This window comes from Coturnix japonica, chromosome 34 (genome assembly GCF_054131305.1).
Source record: "Coturnix japonica strain WE chromosome 34, WE-NBRP24, whole genome shotgun sequence".
In the NCBI taxonomy this organism is placed as follows: Eukaryota; Metazoa; Chordata; class Aves; order Galliformes; family Phasianidae; genus Coturnix; species Coturnix japonica.
This window is the reverse complement of record NC_140696.1, coordinates 3003599-3025836: the sequence shown is the minus strand read 5'-3', so window position 1 is coordinate 3025836 and position 22238 is coordinate 3003599.

Genomic DNA, 22238 nt, shown 5'->3' with positions numbered 1-22238 from the left:
AGAGGGGAAGATTAGCACTTCAACTTTCCCACACAGAATGAAAACCTGTTGCTTTTCTGCTCCCACTGCACAAGGAGTGTATGTTTCACATATTGGCCTTTTATGACAAGATCACGTCTTGAGTCATCTGAACCCACAAATGCCTTTTCATACATGGCAGACCTATGTATAACAACACAAATATCTCCTACGCATAGGGCAAATGCATGGCAGTGTTGCAGAGATGTACTCACTTGAGTTAAACACAACTGCCTGCTGATGCCACACCGATACTCCTTCATGGCTCATTCATATTAACAAGGTTTGCTTGCTTGCTGTTCCCACTGGATAGAGACTGGCAGTGTCCAGAGCAACTCCCCATGCAACCCAAGGCTGCATCCCTGCTCCCCCCATACACCCCAAGGCTGCATCCCTGATCCCCCCATACACCCCAAGGCTGCATCCCTGCTCCCCCCATACACCCCAAGGCTGCATCCTTGCTCCTGCACTCCCCCAGCACCAATGGGGCAGAGGGCAGTCCCAGAGGTGCTAGCAGTGCCCCTTCTCCTGCACCATACTGGGTTATGGAGCACAAAGCAGACAGGCAGAGGGATGGTTCACCAGTCTGCTGGTTGCTCACACTCCCCATTTTCCCCTCCATTGACTTATTTGCTCAACTTAAAGGCAAAAAGAAGAAAAGAGAAAGAAAAAAGAGAAAACTATTCTCGCCAGTTTTCCTGCAGGGACTCCAATCCTGCTCCTGGTGGCAACAAACCACACAAAATGCTGATTCTCAGCAAAGAAGAAAGTCTCTCCCTCACATCCAATAGCTCCGCAGCTTTGAGGTGCTGCTGCAGCCGCCGGCTTCAACAGGGAGGAATTTAACCTGAAGCTACAATTCAGAAATAAAACACCTTCAATAAACAGCATGAAAACCCTCCCCGAGCAGCAACATGTAGTGATGCTCTGCCCTGAGAGGCACTGTGTGCCCAGAGCGAGATGCTCAGGGCTGGGGGGTGAGGTGGGCTGAATCCCAGCCCTACTGCAAGGATCCAGGTGCGGTGGTTCCCCAGCTCTCTGCCCCACATCTCCCTCACTGCCCACCAACATAAAGGTTCTCTGCAGGGCTGGGAGAGTAAAGGAGAAACCACCGCTCTGCCCTCATCAAACAGAGCCGACTTAAAAGCACAAGATCTACTGCTAAAGCCTTTGATTCAGCAAGAAATGTAGCCTTAAGTGTGAATGAATAAATAGCAGCTCGAGAGCCAGAGCTGCCATTTTCCCTTGTAGAGCCTAAGGGTGAGATTAGAGCAAGGCCCCAACCTTCCTGGGTTGGAGGCTGTGCCTCCTTTCTGACTCCCACCAAATCCAATGACACAATCCATATATTTCTCCTGTGGCAACAAGATTTGCTTCGACGAACTCTGATGTTTCTATGGTCACCTGGTAAACCAGAGTGCAAGTGGTGCAAGAGCTGATTATAATGGAAGTGAATATTTATAGGCTCTGGGGCCAAGAGGGGCCACTCCAATAGTCTAATCTGATTTACTGCTTAACATATGTCAGAATATTGCACCCCTCAGTCCTTTGGTGGAGGGAGTTTCTCACCTTATCCATAATTTAACACTACAGAGTCCAATCGTGCACTCGAATTAAAGCTTATCTTCTAGGAACCCATCCAATCTCCTCTCGAAGACAGAAACGACGGCAAATTCATCATTTCCTTTGTTAACGTGCTCCAGAGTTTAATTACTCTCATTGTTAAGAAGGTGTGTGGTATTTCCACGCTGCCTTTCTCTGGCTCAGTTTTCCCACTGGGCGCTGGGTCCCTGTTAACCCAAGGAACATCATAGGCTCCACACGTTCACCTTGCTGGAGTATCAGAGGTGCTGCTCCATCAGCACTGTTTTTACAGGCCCAGCATGTTTTCACACAGTCTGTGTCCTTTTATACAACCTGTGTGTTTACTCATCCCTGTTATTTCTTAAATTAACACCACCAAACGAGCTTGTATTCCTATCTCTGGAATCTATTAAGCGCTAAGATCTCACCGCAGAGGTTTCAGCAGGAGAAAACTAACCACAGCGTGCTATTTATTCTGAATGGAGAATGAAGGGATGAGTGCCTTCAAGTGCTGAGGTTGGACCATACCAAAGCAGCTCACCCTGGGACAGCCCAGGTAGGAGAACCACCAGTCCATAAAACAGAAGGGCATAAAAGAACACAGGGCGTATACGCAACCCTATTTCCTTTTTATGACCAGAGTTAATAATAATGACCATCCAACGCTTTTCAATCACCCTTATTACTCCAACACCTGCTCTCCTAACCATTGCAATCACTGTTATCCGAGAGAGGCAGTTAAAATGGTTAATGGTGCAAATAAACGAGTCTTTTCAAATGTCTCTCCCTGATTCCTGAGCAACTCCCAGGCAATGCAGCTCTGCTTTTTAAACTCCCAGCACAGCAGACCAAGAGGGCCACCCTCACCACCGCCATCGCCACAAGGCAAGGACTGCACTCCTCCCATTCCCATCCCAGAGATCCCAATGACAACCCCATGCTGCTGCACAGCGCTCCGTCTTTGATTTCCACTTTGTTATTCCCCCCCTCACTTCGAATTCCCCTTTCTTTTCTCCTTTTTGGCGACCTACTTCTCCTTCTTTTCATATTTTATTCTATTTTAAGAGGCTTTTATTTTTCTCAAAACTTTCTCTTTTTTTTTTTTAAAGGAAAATATGCCATCTGTGTTTATACATTTTTAAACATTGTTTATTCTTGCTTCTGAAGTAACCGTGGCATGTAAAGGATTCTCATCTCAATTTCCCCTATTATGCAACAGCTTTCCTGTTTTTAAACACCGGCATCTTTTTGAGGTTCAGATTTAGCACCGATTCATTTTGTGTCTCGGTAAACCACAGATAACACCCCAACAAAGCACCCCATCCATTGGTGGGGCCAATCCCTATAGCCCTATAAGACTTGGGGAGCCCTGTGATAACCAGCAATCTAAAAACACCCAATAGCAAACACAATATCAACTTCAAACAAGGCAACAGCAGCACTTGCTGGAGCACCTTAATAACATTTGAGTCTCTGGCAGTCATCATTCTCCTATTGGACATGGATCTCTCTACACACACAATATTAGAAGGGAATTTCATTACCCTCCCCCAGCCCACACCTGAGCAAGAGTTTCCTTCCTTTGGTGAACAGCACCATTGGTTTTGATAGCATTATTTACACGAATGGTTATTTATGTGCAGAGTGCTTGGAAAGCTCAATCAATAGAGCACTTATGATTGCAGAGGTTTTTTTTTGAATAATAAAACAGCGCTCTGCGCTCTCGTTATTTATTTAATCAAAATGCTTTATGAAAAATTACCAACTGATTGAAACAGCCTTGCTTGCAAATGACCAACAAATGAGATACAACCAAATCTTGTACAAGCTGCCATTAAGGGATCTCTCTACCAGAGGGCTATAGGTAATGCATGTCCATCCAAGAGCCAACGTTAGCATTAATTTACCCAAGCACAAAGGTATGAGAGGAGCTGAAATGGGGGTGTGTGCTGTTCCTGCCCTTCGCTGCTCTTTGGTGCTGTGTGGAAGTTGAATCACGTGGCACTCCTTGCAGAAGCCCAATGCTTCAGTGCAGAGCTCTTTTGTAGAGATGATAGGAAGCACCATCAAACATTCCTTTTCATCTTTCTCTCTCATTTCTTTAAAAGGCAAATGGGACGCAAATGACATAATATATAATGCATCCCTTTGGTTCCTGCCAATGTACTTTCGGTGTAAGAAACGATAAGGATTTCTGTTTGTTTACTTCCAAGTGAATACAGAAAAGTCCATCTACATCTTTGCTTGGGGACACAAAATGCAAAATAAAGACCCCATCCAGCAGCACCGGACTGTGGGCGTCAAATCACACCCAGACCTTCCACTGTTCTACTCAGAACAAATCTCTATCTGCCCTTCACTGACTGCAACTGAGCTTCATTCAGACCCTCACAGCCTACAGAAGGCCCCGTGCTGCCACATTGGCATTCTAGCCCAAATGCAGAGCCCCTGTATATAGCAGCATGAGAATCATAGAATCATAAAATCACAAGGTTGGAAAGGACCTACAAGATCATCTAGTCCGACCGTCCTCCCTTTACCATACCTACAGAAAACCACTAAACCGTATCTCCTAGCTCCCTATCCAGACGTGTCTTGAACACCGCCAGGGATGGCGACTCCACCGCCTCCCTGGGAAAAGAATCAGCATCATTTTGGATGTGGTATTTAAAAAAATAAACAACAAATCACTTGAAGGCAAATACAGAGCACGTCTGGGGTTTTCAATTTAATTTAATAAATTATCTTGGCTCCAGTAATTATTTATTTGAAATAGGAATTCGGTGAGTGGCCTCAAGTCCTTTTAATACCATGTTAATAAAGTAACCGCGGATTACTGATACAGTTCTAAAGGAGGTTTAAAGGGAAAAAATGCTTTTTCTGTCGAAGCTTTAAAGCTGTCCTCGCCCTGAATGTGCAACTGGGAGCACCCGCCCTTCACAACACTGAAAGGAGCAGCAGAAGCATGACCCTGTTCTTTAGACAAGCAAGCAGGCTGGGTATAAGGAAGAATTTCATCTCCAAAGGAGTGGTCAGCATTGGCTGCATAGGGAGGTAAGGGGGGAAACCACCATCCCTGGGGCTGTTCCAGAGCCATGGGGATGTGGCACTCAGGTATATTGTCAGTGGGCTTGGTGGGATGGGTTGGAGTTGGACTTGGAGATCTTGGAGGTGTTTTCCAGCCTGAATAGTCCACAATTCAAACAGAAAGCAACGCCCCAGCAAGGAGCAGAGGGCGCTCAGGTGTTCCCATTAGCAGTATATAAGGGTCACTATATTCAGTCAGTTTGGTGTTGCCCAAACCACATTGGCTCCAGAAAACACCTGGAGGGAGGAATGCCTCCTCCCTGCTCATGTCAAAGAAGACAGGCCAAAAATTGCCATCCATTGGCATTGCTTTCATTGCATTCAGAGTGGAAAGCCTCTTTTCACCACCATCCTCCAGCCCAACAAAGGAAGAAATGAAGACTACAAAGGGTGTTTTTTTCCTTTTAGCTTTCATTTTTGCCCCTTTTGCCCTCCCCTTCTCCTTTCTTCCTGCTGCAACTCACTGTCGTAAATGGAAGGAAGGTTGAGAGAAAGGAAGAAAGTAGGAAAAAGAAAATCTTTTCAGCGTTTGGGGAAGCACCAGTCATAAGTACATCAATTTTTAGAGAATGGTTTTGACCTTTTTTTTTGCTGCCAGCTCTCGGAGCAGCAGCGCTCCGGGCAGGGATGCTAATGGTGCAGATGATGGAAAGATCTGAACCAGCAGAAGGCTGGTGCTGGCCACCAGCAGATAACCAGGGACAGCGGGAGGTCAGGGCAGCACCGTGTGGGCATCCATCACCCAGGCACGGTGACAGGGCACTGATAAGCTCATGTCCCCTTCTCACCGTGGAACAAAGCCATTCTCTGCCTGCTGGTGATGCTCTGGGTCTTTCTGCTGTGTGGGCTTTCCATCAGAGGCCACAGAGAAACTCCCAAATGGCAGAGAAAAGAAGAGGGTGGGAAAACAGCCTCCAGCTATCCAAGGATGTGCCTCACTGGGATGAAGCAGTGCTGCTCCCAGGTGTGTTGGGACAACGTCACTGTTTAGGTTCTGTTATAAATATTTACTTTTCATATCACAAAACGCAAGCAAAGAATAAAAAGCTTCATTTTGCTTTGCAGGTGGCCAAAGCCCCCAAAACTAAGAGAGAAACTGCAGGTGTTGTCGTCAGACAGAAGCAGAAAAACATTTGTGTTTTGACTCCACGCTGCTGACAGCACTTGTGTGATTTCCCTCTGAATTCCCTGTTTCCCCTCCTCGACAGGCCCCCAGGCTCCCACTCCAGCTCATCTCCTCTTTTATTTGCTTCTGTGCTTGGAACAAATATTTTATGTGTGTTTATACAACATTTTTTTATGATCCAGTCTGCCACTGGATTTCCAGAGTAAATGAAATATGGCATAGCAGTCATGTACCAGGGTGAAAACCATTTAATATGTTTGTAAATCCACCTCCTTGGACAGAAAGTCATATAAATATAGTTAACAGCACATTAAAATCTGTTTACTGCACAAGGCAAGTTTGTTTTCCAGTTCACTGTTCAGAAAAAGCATCCCTGCAGCTGAAGGCAGCACAGTGCCATGACTTCTTCATTGAAGAGCTCTGCTCCAACACAAGAGTCTTAAGCTTCCCATGGCAGTGGGCAGTTATCTGCCCATCCATCCATCCTACATCACTTCTCCCTGCCCTCCTGCATCCCTCTCAGCCCTTCAGCCCTCCATCCTTCCACGCTGTGCTATTAGGGTGCAACCCAAAGACAGGAACAAATCAGGGTAGTATCTCCCAGTGCACTAAAGCAAATGAAGACAGAGCCAGACTTGTGTACATCTCACTTTCGCTTTGCTCAAGGCTTCCCCTCTCCAATTTTCTGTCCCCTTCAAAGAAATCCCTGTGACCCTTTTCCCCTTGTCTCTCACACACAGCCCTGTGTGCTGCACGCCCACAACCTGCAGCACCACCTCATTAAAACAGGCTCAGAAATAGTAAACCCTGAGCAAAATGCCTGCTGTGTCATTGGGGATGCAGCTGGATGACTGCAGCCCAGCTCTGGGCACTGCTGCCCACCAGCTTTGGCCACCGCTGTGCAGATAAACAAGGCCTGCAGAAAAGGCTTGAGATTGGCCACAGAGAACCTGGAATATAAAACCTTCAGGTTTCCCCCCTCCTCCTGCTGCTGTTGATGATAGCCTTTTACTGGAATAACTCACTGATGCTGACAGATAAGCTTTTAGGCTAGTGAAATCTCAGTGACACTTTAAGTGCCCTAAATGACAAAACAAGGACGTGCAAAATTATCCTGCCCATCCTTGATAAAACACACTTGTCAGGCACTCGTATGCTGTTCCAGATGCACGGCCTTGGCCAAGATGGACCCCCCTGCTCTGTGTGACCTCAGTATGACCACATCTAAACCCTGCCCTTGTTCCTAAGCCTGAACGCCATAAAGAGGACCCCTCACCCCAGAGATGGGCAGGGGACTGGCATGGAGAGAGCACAAACTCCTTGCAGCCTGCAGTACTGCCAGGTCCCGATGGGAAAGCCTCCATTAACCGGTCATCAGATCAAATTAAACTCCCACGACATGGACTGCTGACGAGCGGTACCAGTTGTTACCAATTAAAATGGGAAAGATTCACAAGTGCCCTGATGTTTTGTCCTTGTAGAAGAAGAGAATGCAAGAACAGAAGGAAGAGTGAGAAGCACAAATAATGGGCAAGCAGTGAGCCCCCATATCTGCTGGGCAAGCAGAGCACTGCCCACAGGTTATCCATTGCACAGGGACCAGTGCAGCCCTGGGGGGCCACTGCCATACAACCCCATCCACTAACACAGCCATGGCCAAGGATAACATAGCCTGATGTCACCAAGGCTCTCCATGCAGAGAGCAGGAGATGGAGGCTCTCTCTGGCATCAGGGACCCATTGCTTATGCCAGGCAGAGCTGCCTCTTTGCGCTGTTTCCTGAGTGATGGATGAGAACAAAATGGCTATAAATTGCCGGGTACTGAAGCAATGTTTTATCTGTTGTGCTGAAGGAGCCACGAGCAGTGGGCTCTGAGCTGCGTGCAGGGCACTGACTGTCAGTCATGTGTCAAGTGGCATCGCGAGGGAGAGGTGATGGAGATCAGCACCGAGTGCCAGAGGAGACAGATGGGCGCCCGCCTGGGCACGATAAAAACACGGACAACTCCCAGTGCCCTGCTGTACTCCATCCCCAAACGCTTTGGTTGCTGTTAGTTATGCAGAGATTGCAGCTGGATACCCTCGGCAGTTCGAGGAGATCACTAGTCTCCATCCATCCATCCCAACACATGGGTAGCAGTGGATGGAAAGGAATCAATGGGCGTCGGCAGCAAGATAGAGAGTTGTTTACCATGGAAATCCCTTTTGCCAGAGAACCACCCATCACTATTCCCTGCCGGCTCCGCCTCTCCCAGCCTTTCCCTATCTCTCCGGGCTCGGAGCCCCGCTGCTCATCCCCATACATCGCGACCCGGGTCCCGAGGTTCAGCTCTAACACCGAGTACGGCCGACGTACTGCAGGGAATCAATTAAGTGAGGCAAATTCGGAGCCACCACCCGGACGGGGCAGCTACACCCGGAGTCCCGGGACCGGCGGGGAGCGCTACGGGCTCCGCAACCCTAAACCGAACCCTGCAATAACCCCGGGGTTTTTCGGAGGGATTGAGACACGCCCGAGCTGAAGGCCTTCCCCCCTCCAACCCCCCGCTTCCGTACTTGAGAACAAAGCTGTTTAAAGATGTTTTGAATTCCTCCTCAAATACACTCGCAGTGCCATGGAGACCGATGCTTTTTTGAATGCTGGTCCCCAAACCTTCCCCTGAGCTCCAAAGGAAAAAAAGCTAAAGGTATTCTGCTCGTTTTGCACAGTGCTTATTTGGCATTTTATCACAGGAGTTGATGTTTTAGTTGATAAATCTATGGGGTGTGGGGGATGCATGGGGGTTCCCCTCAATCCATTTTTCCCCCTAAAGATATCAGAGCCTGAGCTGAGGCCACAAACCCCAATCAACCCAGGTGCTCTGAGCCGTGCTCCTGGAGCTTCCATTCCCTGGCTGCAGCCTGTGCCATGGACCCCATAGCAAGGCTGACCCCACAGCACAGCTCACACTAAAAGCCAACAGGACGCCTGTAATATCACATGCATTCAACCTGAGGCATTTTCCATATGTATACAGCCCATTCTTTTACTGCAAAGCCAGCGGTTGCACAGTGAACAGACTGACAGCTACAGGAGAGCAAACAACAACAGAGATTGTCTACACGCATCAGGCTGCAAGAAGGACATCCACTCCCAATCTGCTTTAATCCGATGTAACGCCTTCCTGCTCTGCAAACAACACCTCATCTCTGCAAAACAGCGTTCTGAAATAAAGGCATAGTGGGAGAAGCAGCCCTGCAGCCTCCTGCTTCCTGACCACTGCTCTCCTCCCACGCTGTGCTCTCCTGCAGTGAACCTGAATCAGTGCCAGACCTGCTTCCCCCCCATCCCCATTCTGTGGATGAAATCATGCAACCCCAGTACCCAGCAGAGATCTTCACATACAACAGACTCCAAAGTGTTTTCTACAGCCCCTGGTCCCAGTGGTGCTGGGCACAGTGCAGGAGCAGTGCCTGCCCTCAAGCTCTGGGCACAGAGGGAAGGAGAGAGCTCGCCAAAGTTTGCAGAAGGGATACGAAGCGCAGAGATTAAGTGACCTGCTGAGGGTCACATGGGGAATTGGTGGCAGAGCTCAGAACGGAGCCGGGATCTCCAAGGTCTGACCACAAGATACTTCTTTCTCTTTAGATAGCTGAGTTAAAAATAAAACCAGGCTTCCTTTCTGCTTAGCAGAAATGTGACTTTCCAGCAGAGGAGTAGGTTCTGTTAACTGCTGGACTGCGGCATCACCGCAACACTGCCTGCTTCTCTGCAGCGCTCCCATGCTGTGTGTTCTAAGGGATGTGTGTGTGTGTGAGTGGATGTATGTAACTACGAGCACATACATTAATTGGGTTACTTGCCATTTTCCTCCCCATAATTAATACGGAATCTCTTCACGGGCCCCTTTTGAAGTGAACCTCTGTTGGTTAAGAGAAAACTTTCCATTTCCAGGCAGCTCTCAGCAGCACCTGCTCACATTGTTTGCTTCAGTTGGAATAAAACTCCATCTGATAACAAAGGGGGAAAAAGGCTTCCAAGTCTGCTTGCTATCATGCAGGCAGTGCTTGGGATATAGGGATTGGGCTGCCAGCCTCTGTACAGCACAGAGATGGGAAGAATCAGATCATGATGGCTTTGATTGCTCGGTTTAATCCATCCTGCGCCAGCCGGACACGGGCTCCCTTTGGGGACGGCTTGTGGCGAGATGCAACTTCACGCTGACATTGTTTGTTAAGGAAACAATAGGTTTTGATTGCTGTGGGCCCAATTAAATACTCTTCGATGTGCAAGGGTGGGTAGGTGTTGTGTGTATCACTGTCTCCTCTGGGATAAAGCATTCCATGCAGAAAAAAACCATCACAAAAACCCTTCTGGGGGCTTTGTGTTTAGTGGTACCTCCCCCGTTAGCTGCAGCTGTGTCAGATCTCATTGCAAACAGGCATACGCCTGGACACGAGCTTGTTTGTGGGGCAGATGCCAACCCCTTTTTTGGACGGGATGTGTCTGAATTGATATCTGCAACAAACCTTCAAATAAACCCAGAGGACTGGCGAACAGCTGGTGGAAGGCTCCTGTGCTTTGCCTGCTGCTTATTCAGACAATTTGTATCAGCTCATTGTCCCCCTGAGTTTTCCAACCTGTTGTGTCCTTCTGTTTTCTCTTGTCTGCTAACTAAGATCTTTGGGGCAGGAGCTGTCTTTTTGTTTTGGGTTGAGTTTTTTTCTTGGCCAGGGCTGCACAGCTGGGAGCCTGCAGCACAACCACGCACTCGGACAAGGAATGGCTGAAGGACAAAGACACAGCTTGGCACCGACTGTCTTGCATTCCCATACAGGATGAGCTGACCGTGGCGGCACAGGGCAAGAACACAAAGATACGAGTGTATATGGAGGGGAAACGCAAGCAGGACAACCCCATCTCCACCTTCCCCCCCCTCAACCTTAGTTCAGCTCACATCAATGCTGCTCTGCCCGCACCGCGCTGCTCAGGTGCTTTGCATGGAGCCCACTGACAGGTCTGCATGAAAAATACACGAGCACCGTATGATACGAGCTCCAAACAGCCCTGCCTTCCTCCTGCTCGAGCTCCCAGACCCCGAGCGCTGCTCCCGACGCCGCTCTCCCCATCCCTCCGAGCCGCTGCTGCTGTTGCTGCAGTCGGTCTTGAGGTGTCTCCCGACGACAAAAAGCTGCGAGCAGGGAATGTGGGGGGGTGCTGCAAGGCTTTGCAGCAGCCATGGAGCTGGAGAACGGCGCAGAGCCCTCGGTCTGCTATTTTAAGAACGGTCCCTCTGCGGTCAGAGGGAGGTGTTCGAGGTGAGGGTAGAGACCCCCTCCCTGTTTCCAAACGTGGGGAGAAGCTCCTGCGGAAAGGAACGTGGTTTTGTTCCTCGTTTGAGGCCGTGGCTTGTGGCTTTGGGGATGGCATCCCACCCGCCCAGCGCTGGGTGCCTGCCTTTCTGCCTGCTGCCTCCTCTCCCACCCAATGCAGCAGCACACAGCTGCTTGGTTGCCCTCTGCAGCCCGTAAGTTCTCAGTGCCCCGTCCGCAGCACACTGCAAACACAGGAGCACCTTCAGGACCTGTTCTGTAGGGATGGGACAGACAGGGCTCGGGGAGACGGAACCGCACCGGAGCTATTTGTTATGGGACCGTGCATCCCAGCATATAGCCATTCATCTGCCACGCTTTCTAAACTAAATCCATCACTTCCAGCTTCTTGTCTGTGTCCTCCTGCAATGCCTGGTGCCCTTTTCCCTGTTCTCCCTGCAGGAACATGGCTGAGAAATTCACATTTACTTCTTCTTGATAAGAGGGAATTCCCTCTATTTGCACACTCAAATCTATCAGGACTATAAAAACCCACAATATGATGCCCAGCCAGCACGGGCAGGAGATACCTGCTGACAAGCCAATCCTACAGCTCTGCAGCGATGTCCCCCTGAAGAAAAAGTGCTTCAGATATAATCCTATTTGTAACTCAGCGCTCACACCCACAAGAATCCACCTCGTCAAATATCACAGCCGGCTTTTAAAAGGTCTGCGCAATTTTCTAATCATCAATAATACGAGTAGATAAACGGGGGGCTAATCAAATCACCCGCTTCGGAACAAAAGGTTATCAGGGATAAGAAATAAAGAGAGAGAGAGAGAGGGAGAGATGAGTGGAAATGTATTCCTTTCATGCACAGCTTCACAGAATGAGGCGGGCGTGCTTGGTGTGTGTTTGATGGGCTCGGAGCAGGGATGCTGCTCTGCTGTGCCTGACTGCACCAAGAGCCCCAAATGCTTTGCATGGCAGTGTTACTAAAGGGGGAGTGTGGCCAGCTGGAGGGGGGAGGCTGATGCCTGTATCTGCTTCCCAGGAGCACAGTTCTGCATGTTCCTATGGGTGAAGGTTCAGCCAGCACCGCCACCGCATCCCATAGGATCCTGCTCTGCACCCACTGTAGGCTTTCCAATGAGCTCTGATGAGGTCTTTCTAGAAAGATCTGCTCTCTCTAATGGATCAACTTGAATTTCAGAAAGCACAACATATTTGGGGGCTATTATTTCCCTTTCCCAAGGGGACAAAGTCCCTTGGCCTGGGGTCTTCGCTGTGTCCTCTTCTGTTTGTTCTAATTGCCCTCAGATACTCTACCTGGAGTGAGCCTTAGTACATAATTATATACCATTAGCAATGAGAAAAACACGACAACTGCTTTGGATAATCACACAGAGCACAATTTCTGCCAGTCTCCTAGATACCACAGACACATAAGTATTGGTCTCTTTTTTTTTTTTTTGTACAAGAGAATATTTTGGAAGAATTACTTAAAGCCAGAAATAAAAGCTGCAGACACACAACCCTGTTTTCACAGCGCTCAAACAAAAGCCAAAGGGAAAATTCACTACAAATCCCAACCAACTGCCAGGATTTCTGTTCTTCCAAACTAAAAGCAGAGTTAACCTTGCAATAGCAAAGACAGCCTTCAGAAAATGCCTTTTGCTCCCTGCCTGTCCCCTGGGCAGCATGGCACTGTGCTATGGGGGGTGGTTCCCTTGAGAGGCAGGGCCCCCAGGGCTGCAATGGAAGGCAGAGGGATGATGGGTTTGAAGGGAAATCTGCCTTTCGGTCAGAAAACATTCACTGTTCAGCAAAATCTTGTTGAGCTTTGTAATGCCATGGAAAACAATTTCAGGTTTATTTCCAATTCAAGCAAAGTATGTTGCTCAACTCATAGAGACAGAAGCGTATGCTGTTCCCAGATATTTTGATAATGCAATTAGCTTCCCTTCCATAAATTACCCTTGGCTCAGGGCATTTCTGTGACATGGCTGTGGCCAGACTGAGCCCATCACCATCTCCCAAACAGACAATTACCTCCCCTTGCCCTTCCCACCACGTAGCACCAGATGCTCCAGAACAAGCACTGCCATCCTCAGGACACAAGAGAGCATTTTGACCATTCATTCTGAGCCTCTGCATAAGACGCAGGGCCCAAACCCAGACACGTCTGCACTGAGCCCTGAGGCTTCTGCCTGAGTTATGGCAGATCTCTCAAACTGATATCTAGTGCTGATTTACAGACTTCAGGAAGCTGCACTGCCATCCCTAGGTAAACTGCTCTCATGTTTTATGACCTCGCTGCTAAGAGTTTGCACTGTATTTCTAGCCTGGATTTGTCTAGGCTCTGTTTCCTAACCACTACATATAATTTTGCCTTTTCCCATTCCATTAAAGAGCCATCTACTGTCAGAAGTCGCCTTCTCCTTTTGATAGCTGTAGAAAACGCAGGAGATCCCTTTGTGAATCATTACAGCACACCTCGCCCCTCGCTTTGCTTTGCTTCTTCCAAGTCGTTTTTCAGCACAGAAAGGCTCTGATGAGCACAGACTTTTCCGGAGCTATTTATCACCTCTTCCTGGAAACTATCACCACCTTTCTGCCATGCAAAAGTTGCAGAAGGCAAGTGAAGATCCTTCTCTTAAAGCTCCATGCATTGGAAACCACTAGAAGGACACTGCCTGCTCACAACAGGTTGCTTTCATAGAACAACTCAAGTTGGAGTGGACCTTAAGCCCACCCACTGCCACCTCACACCATGGGCAGGGCTGCCCCCCACCAGCTCAGGCTGCCCAAGCTCCATCCCACCTGGCCTCAAGCACTTTCAGGGATGGGAACGCTGTTTTGATACGGGACTGTGGCACAGGAGCAGAGTCTGCAGGCTGCCATCCACCCCCATGTACACCCACTGCTTTCCTTTCCCCCCATGCTGCCACACTTCTTCCAACTTCTCTCCCTCACAGTATTTTTCAAACTGAAGGATGACACTGTCAACCAGTCCCCGGTGAATAAAAAAAGCAAACAAGGTGTTGAGAGCCCCAAGGACAAGGCTGCCTGCTGCCAAGGTCACCTGCATGAAGATATTCATCTTCATTCCTCACCATCACCATGCAGCCCCAGTGAGCTGCCTTGGAGAACTGAGCCATTTCCGGGCTGAGCATTTTTAAAGGATGAGGGAGCACAGAATGGTTCAATAGAAGATTGCTTCGTAAGACAATGGCTGAGCTGATAATGCCAGCTCAAGTCATACCACTGGGGACCTCTTACAATTTTAAGATCCAATCAACTTTAAAATATTACTGCCTCAGACGGGCTGCGAGTCTTGGAATAGAAAACAAGCGATCCTGTTTTATTTACAGGAAAAAAAAAAAAGCGTGTTCTTCCTTTCCTTACCCATGTATTGAAATATTAATAGCGTTTGTGTGTTGCTGTGTCAACACCACATTACCAGAGCTCCATCTACACAACCTCTGCTAACAATACTTAATGCCTTCCTCTGAACTGCATGCAAAGAGGGCAAGGACAAGCAGGCTCCAGGGGAAGCTGCAACCAAACCCATCTGCACCCTGTTCCCTCTGTCCTCCCAAGAGCCTTTTTCACCGCCTGAATTACTATTTGATCACAGAGTCCTGCTTGCAGAAGTTTGGCTTAGGGATAACCACGCAATAGCAACCCTGGCTTTGTATCTCTATTGAGCCGTGATGAAATTGCCCATATGCTGCCTATCTGTTGCAGCGGTGTTCTACAGCACGGGAAGCTCTTTGCGATGTGTCTGCACGCTGCATTCCTCTGTTACTATCTGGGAAGTGCTTATATGACACATCATTATTCTGCCTTACCCGGTTGCCACAGTGGGAAGGCAGTAGTGATGACTGCATTATATATTTTATCATAAAAACAATAGCAACTACTACAGAAGATTCTTAATAAAACCACGCTCCTCTCGCTGGTGCAGAGCACGAGTTAAGCACCGTGCAACATCAAGCAATTTGTGGCGCGTGCACACGCCGTCATGCAAACATCCCCAAAGTGCCCCATGAAAAAGTCAATAACATCAATAAAATCAACAGCCAATAACAAGTAACCTGGCTCAGCTCTGAGGTATGTTTGAAGGGAGACATATCAGTTGCCTTCAAGCTGGCTTGGGGAATGCAGCAGCCCCACAGTGGGGGTAAGGAGGATGTGCATCCTGCCATGAGAAGCATGCTGTAGGGGAGATGACCAAGTAGCATGTGGAAAGGAGCATTGTCCCATGCCCAGAGCTGCGTTTTACTGCCTGGCACCAGCAGTAGTGCTTGCCTTTGATATAAGGCACTGCAGAGGAGGTGGAGGGTCCCCGACTCCAACCCATGGTGGTCAATACCAGACTGAGCGCATCCCACGCTCCCCAGTCACACCCTACTGTGCTCCTGCCTTCCTTAAGTATCACTCATCCATCCCCACGATTCAAATTCGTCCTCCTTTATAAAGAATTAACTTGTTTGAGCTGATTTATGAAGACTGGCAGGCACCTGTACCGAAGCAGCGCTCTAATACGTTCATCATGAAGTCCTGTAGTTATTCCTAAAAGAGCTCATGTTAATGCGTCACATTAAAATTCATACTTTATTTCGACATAACTAAATGTCTCCCTGCAATCTTTAAAATCTGCCCTTCAGAACCTGGGTGTTTTTGGTTTTTTTTCCTCCTATTTTTCTTCTTACTTTTTGGTTGGAAATTGAAGCTACGAAGGTGACAGCTCCACGTAAACAAGCGATGGCATTGGCAGGCACTCGCAGGTCGTACGTGTGCCATGTGTTATACACTTGGGTTTGACTGACAGCCAGGACTTGTCTTGTCAAATTACATCTTCAGTCAAATGCGACTAACTTTTGCGAACGCAGATAACAAAATGATTTTGACTTAAAAATAAATATACATACACATATATATAACCTGCTCTAATTCGACTTTTGCTGATAGGAGCCAGATTTCACCAAAAAGAAAGAAGAAAAAAAGAGGTGTTAGTTTTACGTTCTTCTGCAAGACTTCTCAATTTGCTCCTGGTGAATTGAATCCGAGTCCATGAATGAGCTGAAGGAGCAGCTTCAAGGGAGCCTTTCATGTGTGCACCAGCTCGGGGAGGAAGTAATCGTCATGAAAGCAGAGCTATAGGGGGTAAAGCCTTGAATAGTTTGGTGGGAATATTTCTCTCCTCTCTCAATCCAGGCATATTTCATTCCTTTAAGTCCCCAGTAGCAGCGAATCCACTGGAACCCACTGAATTTGGCACCAATTCTGTGCAAAACTTAATTGGCCTGAGTTCACTCGAATTGGCCCAGTAGAAAAGCCCAGCACCGCATCACCCTGCTCCCCTGCTCGCTTCTGTGTTTTCTCCACGTGTTTCCCTTTGAATACCAAATGCGCACCTGACTGCTGGCCAGATTGTGCTTTGGGTCTGGTGAGGGCTGTGGGATGTGTCTGAAGCCCTGCCCAGGAGAAGAAAGCATCTATAGAGCCCCAAGCAGAGCCAGCTGGGTCCCCACACCCCTGGGGGTACATTCCTTCTCATTGTCCTCTCTGTGTTTCCCCCACTTTTTAAGGCCATACTGAACATCTATCAATGCACGTACCAGGAAGGCAACACAATTGCTTTTCTGGCATGGCATCAGCTCCTGTACTGTGCTTTCTCCTTCCTCCTGCACAGCCCTGCATCTGACTTCCAGCACGCGCTGTGGGTCATAATTGACCACTTAAAGCTTTAGCTACAGTATTAATTTACAATGACTGTAATCAGTTGTGTTCCTCGCTCTCAGATGTAGAGAAAGAAAGAACAGAAAAGGAGTGGGAAAGTTAATCAGAATTTTTTTTGCCTACCACTGTGTCCCTGCAGCAGAAAAAATGCCATCCTTCTCCTGCTATTTGTTAGGAGCGAGCTGCTTCATGAGAAGCACTCGAGACACAAAAGCAGACAGCCCGGGCTCTAAGCATAGCCATCCCAGGTGGGGAGATGGGCAGGCTTTGCTGCATGCCAGAACTGAAAGTCATTGCTTTTAGCTCTGCTCAAGGGGTGTGATGCTCATGGGGACAAGACATGAGGGCAGTGCTGAGCATAGGCCTCCCCTTCTGGTGGCCACTGGTCACCACCAGTGCAAGCGGATGTCTTCATCACACTCCTGCACCTGGATTTGGTCCAAAGCAGACTGAAGTCCGTGGAAATCTTTCCATTAAGTCCGCCAGGCATTGAGCCAAACTGCACTGCATTAAACGCCTGGGACACGAGACAGAAAGACAGATGGAAAACCAGAACAGAGTGGCTACGGGAATCCCATACAAACGCACAAGCGGTTCCTCCTGGCATCCAGGAGGACATTGCCATGGCTGCTGGCAGAGGTCTCTGTGCTGGAGGAAGTACCACAGACATTCCCAAGGAAGCATCAAGGCACGCAGACAGCCCACACTCCATCTCTGCACTGGGAGAAGCGCCCAGCATTACAGGGTCAGGTCAGGACATGATGGATGGGATGGAGGCTTCAATGCCAGCCCCACTGCCTGGCCACGCACAGGCAGCACCCATGGCAGTGGGAGAAGGGAACGTAGCATGCTGGCTGCCGCGGGATGTCAGCACCGCACAGAGCTTGTCCTCACGTTTGTTTATTTTCACAGGATAGAACAGAAAATGACAGCTAATAAACTGCCTGCCAGTGACCTCCTTCTCCCCTGTCCTTTGAAGCTAAACTAACTGTTGGCTTTGAACCCCCTCTATTTTTTACATGGAGCAAAGCTTATGTACTTCTCGGTTGCCATAAATTATAGCGTATGAGAGAAGGGGAAAAAAAGAGAAAGATAATGCGACGCGCCCTCCCAACTAACTTTGCTAATTAAAGCACCTCTGAACTGTTCCCAACTATTCCTACATTATGACAACGTGAATGGCACATTCCAGTGAAATCATTAAATTTATATTGTGCAGATAAAATTCAAATGAGACAATTATTACTTTGTAATGGTGGTTGAGCCACTGTGTTCCACCAAGCCCGAACAATGCTTTATTCACAGCTCAGGGACAGACTTCTCAAACAACAGATAACCACCACCACCACGCCGTGTGAAAGCCCTGACAAAAGGCACTCCAACTATTTTTCCCAGTTATTGAGATTTTTTAATTGCTTCAGGCAAACATCTGAAAGGATCTGCTTTTTAGACCTGTTGTTAGAGGCACTTCTCTTCATTCTGAGCTCAGCAACAAGCCTGTCCCTTAAAGACTCAAAGACTTTTGAACCTCTGCAATGCATTTCTATTGTATCTACTCAAGACGCCCTCGCTTTTCAACCTGTTCCCAATATCACAGAAGGAAAATTTATTTCCTTTGTCATATTTCTTTTTTAAAGAGCGAAGACAACATTTTCCAGTAGGCAGAGGAGTTGTCCCTGGGTAGAATTCTGCTCTTTATCCCACTTCTGAGGAAGGAATTGATAACGTGCTCATCCATCAAGGATTTGAGAGCGACTCCACCTTCCTCTAGAGCAGAATAAAAATGTCACTCGCTGGCACTTAGCAAGTATCCTCCATTTACTTTCTATTACCCTTATGACAAAGAGAGTGATCCTTTAAGACATCCTAAAGGAAGAGGAATCCCTCTGAGCCTAGGTCATTTCTCCTTCTGCCACGATACCTACAACGCAGATCAAATACATCTCCACTGGATTTTTCCACTAGGTTATAGTGAGCGGTAGCAAATCTTCAGACTGTGACATTACAGCACGTAAAATGGGAATTGATTGTCACGACAAGAATAATATTCATTGTGCAGGTCCGCGTGCTCTTGCAATTAAGTTATGAAACACAATGGGCGTCATGAGGATTAGGTGGACTTTGTGAGAGCCGCTCTTTCTTTTTGCAGAGCATTTTTTATTGTCTTTAGCTAAAATAACCTTTTGGAAACTGGAAGCAACCTCCTCCCCCTCAGCCCTCCAGTCACTGCTGTCCTCTGCTGAACATTGATTTTCCCACTACTCCTCATTTTTCCTGCAACTCGAAATGAACCCGGCTTTATATTTCTGCAGACATGGTAAGAAAAGAGATAGTAAAGTCAGAGAGTTCTATGAGTCTGTGAGGTCAAGCAGGTCCAGCTTTCAGGAGTCCTTAAAAGAAGCCTAAAGACTGAGCATCCTCGGCAGTTTAAATTCAAGACACTAAGAGCTGAACCAAAAAAGAAAATGGGCTTCATGTTTTTCTTATAAATACTTAAAGCAGAATAAGAAAGTCCCTTTTTCACTGCCTTCCTAAGGTCTGCGGGTGGGGTGTTTGGGAAGGCTCTCTCTCAGGTTCATGAGGAAGAATGAGCTTTTGTGCCATATGTGCTAACAAAAACTCATCACAAAACCTGCAATTAGTGATGCTGTTATTTCTGTAGAATGGATCTCACGTTCAAAACGTGAAGGGCAATTGTGTGACATATCAGTGCAAAGGCTAAAAACAGGGGAGCGGGCCAGCACCTGCACACCTCCAAGGCTGCAAGGAGGCTCTACCTGTTCCCTCTCCATCTTCCAGCAGCTATTGAGGGAAACTGAGATCACGGAGCCCTTTGATCCTCACTCCTCCTCTGCTTTGGGGTAATTGCTATGCTTATTGCAGAGAGAGGCATGCCAGGAAGGATAACACAAACCTCACAAAGCAACAACACCAGCCTGGTGGTTAGCATCAAAGAGGTGTAATCACAGGTTTCATTGGTTATCTGCAAGCGACACCCACCAGTGCCGCTATGGCATTCCTATGGGATGTGCATTCGAGGCTCAAATCACGGAGCTGGGGCCCTCAAACTGCCATAAATCAGAGTCAGGGTCCTATGGGTGGGTTCATCCCAATGGGGTGGTGATTTGCACAGCCCTGGACTCTATGCTTTGTCACATCTCATCAGGGATAGTCCATCCCGCACAGAACACCTTGCATGAGCAGTGCATGGGCTGTCCACGTTGCCCCTTGAGGTGACCTATTCTCCTAAAAACAGATAAGAGCCACACAGTATATTGATGTGATCCCGGGGGAAGTGGTCCCAGAGTGCACTGCTCCCTGCTAAACGGTGCTTTCAGATGATCCCCCCGAGATAAATGGTGCCATACAGATTAATTCCTATCTAAGCACAGTGCTGCACATTCATCTTATCCCCTGAGATACATCATCTGCAAAGTGGAAAGTCCCAAGTAAGCCAGCTACAGCATTTTCACACTATCCCCCTAGGATGTACAGACCCATAAAGGGACTTTTCCTCGTTCCTTTCTTACAGAAATGCCCTGCAGATGCCAGCTGAAACAGTCCAGGAGATTAACACTCAGGCTGCTGTAACACCGAGGGCTGCTGTCCCTGTGTGCTTAGGAAGATTTGTGAGCAAAGAGAAGAGAAGAATAACCACAAGACAACAACAAGATACCCTCTGCAACAAAACTGAGCCCACTAGGAAGCTGAGATAAGGCAGGCTGGCTGCAACAGCTGTGCTTTAACTCTGGGCATGCAGGTCAGCTGCATCCTGGACTTCAATGCATCAGGGCTGCAAAGATTTTGGTTCACCTTATGCAGTGAGAGCTATTGTTCCCGTGCCAACAGTTGGCATTGCAAAGCCTGTAAGTTAAGTAGAGTTGGAGACAACAGAACTGGCCTCCAACAGATCGTCTCCTTGAAGATGTTCCAAGTGTGCCCTATGAGAGATTTATTTGAGCCTCTTTGGTTGTGGGTGGGGAGGGGGGTGCTGAGAACAGGAGGGCTGGTTGCATGGGGCCGCTTTGCTGCTTGGGTTTGTTAGCTGGCTGAGTTAATCCATTATTTGTGGATTATATCTTACTGACAGGTGGTCGCCATTTGCAACTGTACGACTAATTAACTGCGAGACCCCTGGAGCTTTTTGTCTGGCTGCTTTTTTTTTTTTTAATCATTATTCCATCTAAACGAACAGCAAACAAACAACTTGCCTTAAACAAGACAGGATGAGAGCTTTCACTCAAAACACAAATGAAAGACCAAGCTGGAGAAGACTTTACAAGGCTGAGATCCCTGGATAACTCTGTATACATTCCAATGCACGCACATATTTATATATGTGTTTATATTTATAGTGGCCTCTCTGCCTCAGATCCCAGGTGATGCCCGAAGCAAGGACTCTGAAATTTGATAAGCGATGCTATAAAGCAGAAACTCCAAAGAACAACAACAAAAAAACCCTGTTCTCATGCAACTTCGCCTCCAGCTCTGGATCTTGCAAAGACTGAATTCATGATAAATTATGCTACAGAAATACGTCTCTCCAGCTTCCCTATTTACAGGTAAAGATTATTTGGAGAGGAATCAGACAGCACTCTGTGTGTTTATATTGTTGTTTGTCCTTTCTATTGTGATGGTGTCACGAGGCTCCTGATGCTGAGCATCCCATCTCAGCCCCTATGCTAGGAGCTCTATGCAGGTGCTGCTGAGGGCTCTGGAAGCCAGTGGTTATTGCAATAGGTTCAGCTTACAGCCCTCTGCATCCCAGCTTTGGTTAAAAGCACAGCCTTTTATAGGACTGTCTGCTTCACGCCTTGAATCATAAAATTTCCCCCAAAACATAAAAGTTTAAAAAAAAAACAACAGAGAATATAGATATATTACTGCAGGATGAGAGCTCACCCTAAAAAATTATATACAACCATAAAGGAATTTAACTCTGGACTTGAATGATTAATTTCATGGCTCAGTTTTTCTTCTCCAACCATCCTTCTCCTTATGGGAGGGGGACAGCTGGAGGGAAACAAACCCTTTCAGTTCAGATCTTCCTGGGTAAAGCTCACACAAATGTAATCGTTAGTGAACAGCGTCGGAGATGCAGCACTACAGAACACGACATTTCTGAATATCAAACAGGGAGCAGAGGGGGGCTTCAGAGATCAGACTCTGTTCTGATCTGGCTTGGATCTCTTCGTTTTAAAGTCTTAATTGAAATGCTACTTGAAAGCCTCCTGCTCTCTTCCTAACACAAGGATGGGAGATAAACCTGCGTGCTTTCCCAGAATGCCTAAACAAATGGCAACAAAGCAAAAGCGCTGTTTTGCTCAAAACTCAAGTTTCTTACAAGAAAACCCATCTCTGCACCCCACACATTGAGCATCAC